This window comes from Rattus norvegicus, chromosome 11 (genome assembly GCF_021556685.1).
Source record: "Rattus norvegicus strain SHRSP/BbbUtx chromosome 11, alternate assembly SHRSP_T2T, whole genome shotgun sequence".
Classification (NCBI taxonomy): domain Eukaryota; kingdom Metazoa; phylum Chordata; class Mammalia; order Rodentia; family Muridae; genus Rattus; species Rattus norvegicus.
In genome coordinates this window covers 13677791-13689285 of record NC_141544.1, presented here as the reverse complement: position 1 = coordinate 13689285, position 11495 = coordinate 13677791, and the positions used below count along the sequence as shown (strand labels likewise).

General features: G+C 38.3%; 1 pseudogene; it reads left to right on the top strand.

Moving 5' to 3' along the window:
- The first annotated feature begins 10273 nt into the window (after nucleotides 1-10273).
- On the top strand, nucleotides 10274-10903 carry LOC148002460 (large ribosomal subunit protein eL8 pseudogene; annotated as a pseudogene).
- The last annotated feature ends 592 nt before the right edge of the window (nucleotides 10904-11495 follow it).

The window sequence follows — 11495 nt, the reverse complement described above, 5'->3', positions numbered from 1 at the left end:
ATGGCTATTTATACACATCACAGTGATTAATTTTGTTGTCAACTTGACAGGATCTAAAATCACCTAGATGACAAACTTCAGGAAATATCTGTAATGTGGGTTCTGAATTTAATTGATTAATGGGGAAAGACTCCACCTATGTATAGACAACATCAGCATTCACCTCTTTCTGCTTGCTGACAATAGAGGGTGGGTTACTAGCTGTGTATTAGTACTTCTCCTGTGCGCTGTATCATGAACTCTAATCTCAAATAAGCCATTTATTTGTTAAGTAGTCTTTTTCAGATATTTTGGCATAAGAACAGGCAAAGGAAAAAAAGATATTTCATGTGTAATTTGTCATAATTATACAGGTAGGATGTTAGAAAGAAAAATGTTTCTTTGTCCTCATGTCCAAGGATAGTAGCAAGCTGGATACTTAGATAATCCCAATTTGGTCCTAACAAATATTCCTTGGCCCTAAGGTAAAAACTATAATTTAATCTGTTTCTAGATTATATCTGATATTAAAAACTATATTGGACCCAAAGATAAGTTTACATGCATCTATTTCTTGCCCTTGGTTTTATCTTCTCTGTAAAGTATGGCATGGGTGTGTCTGAATATATGTTTCCTCTTTATGTGGTAGAATCTTTAAATAGAAGAACCTAGCTTTATGATAACATATACTGCTCTTCTTTTTTTATCTTAATTAATGAGTACTTCTTATTTACATTTCGATTGTTATTCCCCTTCTCGGTTTCTGGGTCCAAATCCCCCTAACCCCTCCCTGCCTCTTCTATATGGGCTTCCCCTCCCCATCTTCCCCCCAGTACCTCCCTCCCCCCAACAATCACGTTCACTAGGTGTCCAGTCTTGGCAGGACCAAGGGCTTCCCCTGCCACTGGTGCTCTTACTAGGATATTCATTGCTACCTATGAGTTTGGAGCCCAGAGTCAATTCATGTATAGTCTTTGGGTAATGGCTTAGTCCCTGGAAGCTCTGGTTGGTTGGCATTGTTGTTCATATGGGGTCTCGAGCCCCTTCAAGTTCTTCCAGTCCTTTCTCTGATTCCTTCAACGGGGGTCCTGTTCTCAGTTCAGTGGTTTGCTGCTGGCATTCGCCTATGTATTTGCTGTGTTCTGACTGTTTCTCTCAGGAGAAATCTACATCCGGTTCCTGTCGGCCTCCACTTCTTTGCGTCATCCATCTTATCTAATTGGGTGGCTGTATATGTATGGGCCACATGTGGGGCAGGCTCTGAATGGGTGTTCCTTCTGCCCCTATTCTAAACTTTGCCTCCCTATTCCCTGCCAAGGGTATTCTTGATCCCCTTTTAAAGAAGGAGTGAACACATACTGCTCTTATTTTGTGTGTGTGTGTGTGTGTGTGTGTGTGTGTGTGTGATATACATGATAATGTCTGGGTATGTTTGCTGACAGAGGACAGAGGAAGACATAATGCATCTTTCTCTACCACTCTTTCTTTTTCCCATGATACAGGGATACTCTGTCCCAACTTTTACAGACATATTAATAAATCTTTTTCCATAGCTACTCAATTTGAACACATTACTTGTATGGGAATTCCCTTAATTAATTGATTGGCTAATAAAGATGAAAAGAAGCCAATCATTGAATGAGAAGGAGGAGGTGAGTCTTCCGGGTCCTAGAGAGGAAAAGGGGACTAAGGAAGAAGAAACAGGCTTTATACAGGGAGGCAAGAGGGAGAGGAGGCAAGATATAGACTGGGAACTGTTAGCCCTGGTAGCAGCCTCCACCACAAGAAGATTTCTAACATAGAATAATTGGTGAGTTTAGAAGGATAGATTTCACACCTAGTGGTTGGTTGTGTCATCTGTTTATTTTAAACAAAGAGTACTGGTGTTTTCCATTCTAAGTGACCTAGATGAGCATGAGGGAAAGAACATAGCCAGGCGGCATTTAGCTAGGGTTTTGAATGGAAAGAAAAGTCCAAGCTCCAGAGGAGAGGAAACCACTGGAGAGCCCAGGCTGGCAAGAATGTGCCCGGAACTGGCTATGGGGTGGTGAATTGGCAAGAGAGTGATCTTGGAGATCAGGAGAGGTAGAGCTGGCATTTGTGAGAGAGGCGTTGGCTAGGAAAAACACACAGTCATGGATATCAGACTCTATACCAGGATAGGAACAGACACTGTCAATGCCAATACATAGCTGACTTTAGCATGGGTTCATTTTTAAAGCTACATGGCTACAATTACACATAACCTCCAAAGTGTGTGAATAGTCCAATGGACATAGTAAGGTTTTTCAAAATTTGGCTTAACATGTGTACCTTGTTCCATCAGCTATACTATAAAGAGTGTGTAAAAAACAAATCTAGCAATAATCCCAGTAAGGAAAATATATATTATTTATTTGTTTTGATGAACATTAATTTTTTCTATGCCTTTTATATGTTTTGGTATATCTTGACAGAAATTCATATTAAAAAATGTTCATACCACAACTTTTGGTCTCAATTTCTCTTCTAGTTTTCTTTATGTGCTATGAAAAACATTAGAACTAAAAGCAACTTGGGAAAGAAAGAGTATTTCTAGATTAGACATTTAGGGAAAGGTTGAAGTAGGCTTTTAAAACAGTAACAGTGGAGGATGGCTGCTTGGGGACTCACTCTGGTTTGCTCAGGTTCATACTTAACTAACTTTGTAATACATCCTGAGTGAACCTTCAGAGGGATTGGTACCACCAATAATAGACTGAGTCTTTCAAAATCAATTAGCAAAGCAGTCTCTTACAGACAGGATGTTGAAGACAGATTATTTCATTGAGATGTCTTTTTTGGATGAATCTAGGTCATGTCAAATTGACAAGGCTAGGGAGGTCATATACTTCCTCTATGTCCACAAATGCACACTGATCTGTTTAATACACGGTATGTTTTTTCAGGAATACATGTTTAATAAATTTAATATTAATAACTTCATAGAACTATTACCCTACTTAGAAAATCTCATCATTAGCAATTTTCTGAGGAACCAACACAAGACAAGGGAATTATGGCATTTGAACACACACACACACACACACACACACACACGACTTGATAATAAAGAGACAAAGTTCTGATTTTTCTCTAGGAAGACACCACTGGAATATATAGAGCTGATTATTATATTTTATAAGCACAGTCAAATAAATTGGTTTTCCTGAAACTCGTAAAGTTACAGTCTGAACTTACTTATCAAATAGTTTACATACATGCTAGTTGTGTATCTGTGAGAATTGGCTACTGAAAAATGTCTAGGTTTCCTTTGGAGATCCTATCTGACATCAGTGTTGTTAGTGAGCTAATGATCATTAAGACAATTTCAGCAACTAACCCAAATACTATAATATTTGAGATTTCAGAGTACTCAGGATATGTACCAGAGACAAAAATAAGTTTAATTTACTTAATATTTGTAGGAAACAAGTTTTAAAAAGTTTTATTTTTTTTTTACATTTATGGGTACGTATATATGGATGTGGACAGATGAGAGAAGTTGCTCAAAAAGTTCAAAAGTTGGCCTTGGATTTTTTCACAGTTAAAGTTACAAACTGTGCTATCCACTAAGTGTGTTTGCTACAAACTGAATTAGAGCCCAGTGAAAAGCTGCAAGCACTGTCAACTACCAAGTGATCTCTCCACTTCTTATATAGTATACTTTCTATTATGACCTGAGGCATTATTAAATCTTTCACTGAAAATAGCATGAGCATTTTTCTTACCAGAGAAATCTTTGCTTAAATTTGTTTTTGACAAAATGTGTAAGAAAAGCTATTCACGTTTACACAGCCCAAAGTAGCCGAAAAGAAACAACACAAGAAAGAGCTTAAACACCACGCATGTGCACGCACGTAAACACAGACACACCCTGTTTCTCTCCCTTATACATTCAACCAATGTTGTGTTGAGACCATTGAGTGCAACCATTGATTGTAAAAGTTTAAATTCACAGAGGATGGAAGGAAGATGGAGGAAGACAAAGATGATCCAGATTCTGTGTGGCATTAAATAGCCCACGAGTGGCTATGAATATCTTATAAGGGATGGATAATTACAGGACAATTTGTCTTATCTAGTTCCAGAGGGAGAAGACTTCATCATGGCTAGGAAGTATCAAAGCAGGACAAAAAGCTGCAAGATCACATCTTGTAACAGAAATCCAGAGCAGACAGAGAGAACCAGAAGTAAGCTGCCTCAGGCTCCTGTTACCATAGCCAGAACTGCTCTGACTACCCTGCCTTCCCCTCCTCCATGAGGCCGGCGTCCTAACTGGCCACTACAAACAAACCATGGATAAGTTGATTTAGTCGAATATGTTGTCACAGCATTGAGAAAAATAGCAAATACCATCATCTCCCTGAAATGAGAAGTGCTGGCCACCTCAACAGATTCCTGACTTTTCACAAAGCATTCATTCACAAGAAAGAAATGAGTCTCTGGTACCATCAAAAGACCAAAGCTGTTAAAACTCACTATTTGTGCAGTTTCCAGGGATGACAAGTTCAGGTTGAAAAGAGAGCAACAAAGTTAGTTACTCAAAAGCTCTTAATGTTGCACAAAGCTGTTTTCACTACAAAGCCTTAATTAAAAGTCGCCCCTTAATTATTTATGTGCCACCCAGTGCATTCCAATGATTTCCCTAGAAGTGGCAGCTAACCTTCTGCAGAGTAGAGAGCATTGCATACAATGACTCCCTGACATTCATTCAGACTACTCCCTGGTTCTTCCAATCTGCCTTCAACTGCAGAGAAAGCTGAGAGCTCATGAGAACTCTGATGAGATTAATCGCTGGAAAGTGCTGGTATTTGGGGATACTCATTTAAGGCCCAGAGAAATGTAAAACTCTAAAGTTTTTGTTTGTTTGTATTGTTTTGTTTTTGTTTTTTGATGTTTTAAAAAGTCAGCTCACAGGAGAACAATCAGGCTGAGACTTGAACAGATTTTAAAGAACTAATAACAACCTTGATGAAAGAAACATGATCAAGTTATCTAATGCAGCCTCCTGGTGAGCAGACTGACTCTGAGGTTGCAGGAGAAACTGTCTGGCAAACTCCAGCCCCTGGCAGGTGAGCTAAGAACATTTGAGAGAGAAGGATCCCAATCTGGTCCATCTCCATGGTCCCCAAAGCAAAGAGCAAGGATTCATGGGATTCTTATATTCCTAGCTCTTGGAGGGTGGAAGCAGGAGGAGCAAAGTGCTCAAGGTCATCTTTGGCTACATCAGAGTGTGTGAGGCCAGGCTGAGCTTTGTAACACCTTATCTCAGAAAGCAAACACGCAAAGGAAAATTCCAGAAAACAAACAAATGAGCCGCATAGGCACTCACAACTCCTCCAGCATCCTGACAGGATGGGAGAAATGTCTTTCCACTTGGACATCTATGGCAGGAAAGCTACAGACCGAACTTTCACATTTTGATGGGCAGAGAGAAAAATTGAGGATGTATCCTGGTGTCCACGAAGCAGGTCAGCCAACATCTTTGCAGCTGCTGGTGGGAGGTAGTGGGAGAAGGCATTGTGGGAAGCTCTGTGACCAGTGAGACTCAGGATAGGAAAACATCCAGTCTGTTAAACTGAATTTTGGATTCACAAATACGGAGTCAAAAAAAAAAGAAAGAAAAAAAAAGAAAAGGAAAAAAGAAAAAAAAGAGGTCAGGTTTAGGGCTTTTGGTCTTTCAGTGATTTGAGTGCGGTCCTTGATCCCTTTGGAGTTGAGTTGTGTTCAGAGTGAGAGATATGGATCTATTTTCATTTCTCTGTATGCTGCTATTCACACCCTCTGTCTGTCAAGATGCTGACTTTTTCCCCAGTGCGTAATTTTGTTTGCTTTGTCAAAATCAAGGTGTTTTTACCTGTATGGAATTACATCTGCATCTGAGTCTTCAATCCTATACATTGATCAATGTGTCTATTATTTCAATAATATGCTTTTTTTATTACTGTAAACTTTTTAATACAACTTGAAATCTGGGGGAAAAAGTTTAAATCCATTTAATGACATGTATTCTGTGTTTTTCAACAGTTTACCATACAAAGTTATCCCTTCAACCATTTCCATGGACATAAATATCAATGTTTTATCAATTAAATTCAAATACATTCATTTAATCAATTTCAGGTTAGTTTACCAAATCAACTGCAAGACCTCAACTCACATATGAGGGATGATTCTACTACAAAAATCATAACTTTTAACAACTTATGGCATCTATAATTAATTGTTTGAGTATGTGCTTAGACAATATCCCCTGTAAACTTAGCTTGGCTTAAAACTAATGAACAATATAATGTAGCAGTTTGATCCAGTTCTTCCACACAGCGCCATGCTCCGAGAACTAAGACTCAGACTCAGGATATATTTACAAATACCTTGACTATATAGTGAGGCTCTTCTCTAACTAGATCACAATTTAGAATAACTGACTTCTTTTAACATACATTCTGTAACATGCTCACTTAACCATGTTCAGGTACTATGTGTCTCTCTCCTCACGTCTTCCAAGGTGAATCTCCTGCCGCATTCTATCTCAGAATTATGTTTTCTCCCAGATTTCCCACTTCTTATTTACCACCTAAATAATAAGGCATCAGATTTATTATTAACAAGTGCCATACTCATATAGACATTAGATATTCTCTCAATAATCTCCCTTTGAAGTACAATAAATGTCTCTATTTCAAATATAAATGAATAAAATTATAAAAATTATAATAGCTATAAGGTGTGATATATATTTACAATGTCAAGTCCATAGTATGTGGTAATTAAGAAAAATATCCTATTATCTATCCTATCCTGGTGAGTTCAGAGTTCTGGATCTAAATCACATTTTATCCTAACTTGCATTAACAACCTAAAACCATCTTTTTAGGTCTAATAAATCTTCTTAAATATACCAACTTAAACTTTTATTGAGACTATGATTATCTTGTATTCAACCCCAAAAGACAACTAGGAAGAAATATTTCCTGATTAAGTAGGAAGTGCAGACAAACACTTTCAAAGTTTTAAAAATGGCAGACAGTTGGCTGTCGAGACCACTTCAAAGACTTCTAAGACATTAGAGCACTGTCTTTAGCTCTCTTGTTCAAAGTATCTGACAACCTTATGTGAAGCCGGAATTACCAAGGATTTGCTTACCCTGTATTGGCAAAGCTTGGCAATCAAGTTCCATGCATTTGTTTTCGTTTTGTTTTGTTTTGTTTTCTGGATGGCATTCTGTCTGCCGGTTAAGTTAGGGCACTTTCTTTGCCCAGAGGCTAGCTTTCCACAAATGAAGACAGCTCTAAATGGAGTTTCTTTGGAGCTCATTATCATCTTCTTCTAAGTTTAATGAGGTACAGCTGGGATCTGATATGTTTTGAAAGACCCTCAGACCGAGGAGACTCTCGCTCCAATCCTGAGGACACCGACCACCCCACAAACATGCGGGACTCAGTCTTGATGGAAAAACAAGAGGTCTACTTTGTGATACCAATGCACTGGGGCTTGACACGGTCCTCACACAGGAGGAATGTGAAAAGCCCAGACCAGCAGAAATGTACAGCTTATATAATCATTGAAGGTTACACAGTTTCATTAGCTCAGTTAAGTTCATATATGAGAAAATTTTAAGATGGCAGCATTGAATGACCACTCTGCTGATATTTTGACCTTATATTCTGGTTTTCTTACATTTTTATGTCAATCTTACTTTTTTAACATTATTCTTATTTTTGTATGTCTATGAAAGTGTTAGTATATGTGCCTTGATCTTATGTACAAGACAGAATACAGTTTGTGGTGTTAGAGCTTCCCTTCTACCGTAGAAGAACTAGGAATCAATAAAACTGTCAGGTTCTGAATGACAATTTTAATTAACCATTCGGCCTTCCTGATTTCTCACCAGAAACTAGATAAAGTCTGAATCACTAAATTCTTTTACAAACACCACCAAATGAAGAAGAATGAAACATAAATAATGAAAAATTAGTGACAGTGGTAAACTGCTAATTGTTGATGTGTGTTCTGTTGCTATGTATGATGTTAAATACTACCACAAAATCTGTTTGTTCCCAGGGATGTGGAGATACTCACATGCACCAACTGATGCTAATATAACGTTCCTCCTTAGTTTAAAACTATTGTATGAATAAAGATGCCTATAGTCTATAGCTGAGCTGAAGAGAGGCAGGCAGAGCTGCAGTTCCTGGGCTTGAAGTCTGATGCAGAGACCATGATGAGGAGATCAGAGAGAAGAAGAAAGAAGGAGATGCCATGAAGTAGATGGTTCATGAGAACATGGGCATGAGGGATGGCCATTTGGATTAAGAGTAGCTTACCTGAATCATGGAAAGTTATATCTCAGAATTATTGATAGGCAAGTAGACATAATAGAGAGTTGATATCTACCCAGCTTTAATGCTACTAAGTTTTACAATAAATATGAAGGTTTTGTGTCTTTTATTTGGGAACTAAATGATCTAAGGTGGTGTAGAAACCCCCACATAATATTTATACCACAAGAAATAAGCAAATGTCTGCTAAAAACAATTACATAAGATCCATTTTGATAATATCATCTCACCCTACTATGCAGTGTGATACACAGATATAGTGACATTTCCTAGTGATACTACAGCCAGGATCAACAGTTTTAAAACAAAAAAGAATCTATTTCTCCTGTTGAGTTTTTCATTCACACTGCAGTGTAATATAATCCACTTTGGCTAGTTGTAAAGTTTCCTCTACTAAAGCCAGAATTTTGGTAGTAAGAATTATTTTCAGAAATTCAATGTTTGATTTAAAAGTCAGAAAATAGTTTCCATAGACAAGGACTTTTATGTACAAAATCAATGTAACAGAATTTTTCCAGCCCTCTGAGACAACTAATGTATATTGAGCACAGAATTGCTCAGTTGAATTAAAATGATTTTCATACTTGAAAGAGATAAATAATTTATGTTACTTTCATTGTCTTTTGAGCTAATGATTTTCTTAGCAGAATTTTTTATTTCTAAAGAACTTGAGGAATCAAAACGTCATTCCAAATTTTCAGTGGACCACACACACACACACACACACACACACACACACACACACACACACACATCTGTGTATTCATGATTGCCTTTTCAAAATACTTATCAAATATGTTTATAAGGTTGTAGATAATGGGATCAGCATCTATGAGCACTTACTGCTATTGCAGAGAACTGGGGTTGGTTCAGAGCACATATATCAGGCTGATTACAACTGCCTGTTTCAGGTACAACTGCCTGTTTCAGGTGCCTCTTCTTGGGTTCCAGGATATGTGTGATACACATGAACTCATGCAGGCACAGAGCCACAGACACAAACACATGCATGCAAACTTTAACAAAAAATCTAATTAAAAAATGTATTCATAGTGCAGTAGAATTTGTTCAGTGCTTCTGCCAAGCCTGAGGACCTGATAGTGCCCATGGTTTATCTTCATGAACAACATGGAGGAATAGGAGAACTGAGTACAAGTTGTCGTCTGACCTCCAACAAACATGGTTTGGTTCAAGTGCATCCGCACACATACAAATAAACAAATATAAGTATTATTTAAATTTTAATTTATAAAAGCTAAAATTTGTAGAATATTTTAACACAAATGTTATTTTTTTAATGAGTATTATCTCTAGAAAATTCAAGTTCATGAACAGCTATAAGGATGCCAATCCCTACTATGTCTAAGTGGTTGTGAAGAAATCTGTAACTCGTGGTAACTATCTCAAGCTTGATAGTGTTTCTATTCATATCTTATATTCTCAGTTAAAGCTGTTGACTGGGGCTGGGGTAGTAGATTATTTGGTAAAGTAAATATCTGTCTAGACTGAGAACTTGAGTTTGATGCTACAAGAAAACATGTTAAAAACTTATGGATAGTGGACTCTCCCTCACCTCCCCACAATTAAGTTTTTTTGAGCTGTCCTAGAGATCTCACTTGCATCCAGGTCAGCTGTCTCACAAATGACTATAACTACATTCCCAGGGAAATTGGATATTCTCTTCTAGTCTCAGATAGCACCATCTCACATATATATTAATTAAATTATGAAAATACAAAATTGCTCTCTCCTCCAGCCGAGCAAGATGCCCAAAGGAAAGAAGGCCAAGGGGAAGAAGGTGGCCCCGGCCCTCACCATGGTCAAGAAACAGGAGGCCAAAAACTTGGTCAATCCTTTCTTTGAGAAAAGGCCTAAGAACTTCGGCATTAGACAGGACAACCAGCCCAAAAGAGATCTCACATGCTTCGTTAATGGCCCTGCTACGTCAGGCTACAGCAAGAGGCATCCTCTATCAGCAGCTCAAAATATCTCCTGCCATCAACCAGTTCACCCAGGCCCTGGACAGGCAAACAGTGACTCAGCTGCTTAAGCTTGCCCACAAGTACAGGCCAGAGACAAAGCAGGAGAAGAAGCAAAGGCTGCTGGCCCACGCTGAGAAGAAAGCTGCTGGTAAAGGGGACATCTCAACTAAGAGACCACTTGTCCTAGGAGCAGGGGTCAATACAGTCACCACCTTGGTGGAGAACAAGAAGGCTCAGCTGGTGGTGATTGCCCATGATGTAGACCCCATTGAGCTGGTGGTTTTCCTGCCGGCCCTTTTTCGAAAGATGGGGGTGCCCTACTGCATCATCAAAGGAAAAGCCAGTCTGGGGCGCCTGGTCCACAGGAAGACGTGCACCACTATTGTCTTCACACAGGTTAACTCGGAAGACAAGGGTGCTCTGGATAAGCTGGTGGAAGCTATTAGGACCAATTATAATGACAGATATGACAAGATCCACTGCCACTGGGGAGGCAACGTCCTGGGTCCTAAGTCTGTGACTCGCATTGCCAAGTTGGAAAAGGCAGAGGCTAAGGAAGTCGACACTAAACTGGGTTAAATGTACACTTAAGTTTTCTGTACTTAAATATAATTACAAAATTTTTAAAAAGTACAAAATTAAATACAGATGTGGTAATACATTCTTGCAAGCTCAGAGGGGAAGAAATCTGTGATCTATGTCTCAGTGGTCACTCAAGCATATTTGGTTAGTTCTATGTGGAAGATTAGACACTGTCTCAAGAATTTTTTGTTAGATGATTTGACTTACATATATCTGCGGTCTTGGTTTAAATTAGTATATCAATCTGGTAGAATTCAGTTATCCAAATGGATGCCTTTCCCATTGCTGTCATGATCCTTCCTTTGTGTAGCTATGGTACAGGTGACATTTGTTCTTCACTAAAGTGCCGTCTGTGCAAAACTGAGAATCAGTAGAGAAACTACTGCAGAGTTACACCATTAGAGAAAATATTTCTAAATATATCATGAACAGGAAAAGATCCATTTTTCCAAATCATTAATTCTCATTAATAAAGAGAATGTTAGCATGGCTGATTTATGGAGAAATCTTTCCCCAACAGAACAGAAGTGTATGTGTGGGTAAAATTTTCTTTCCACAGAGATGTGTGATGAATTTGCTTTTCTGCATC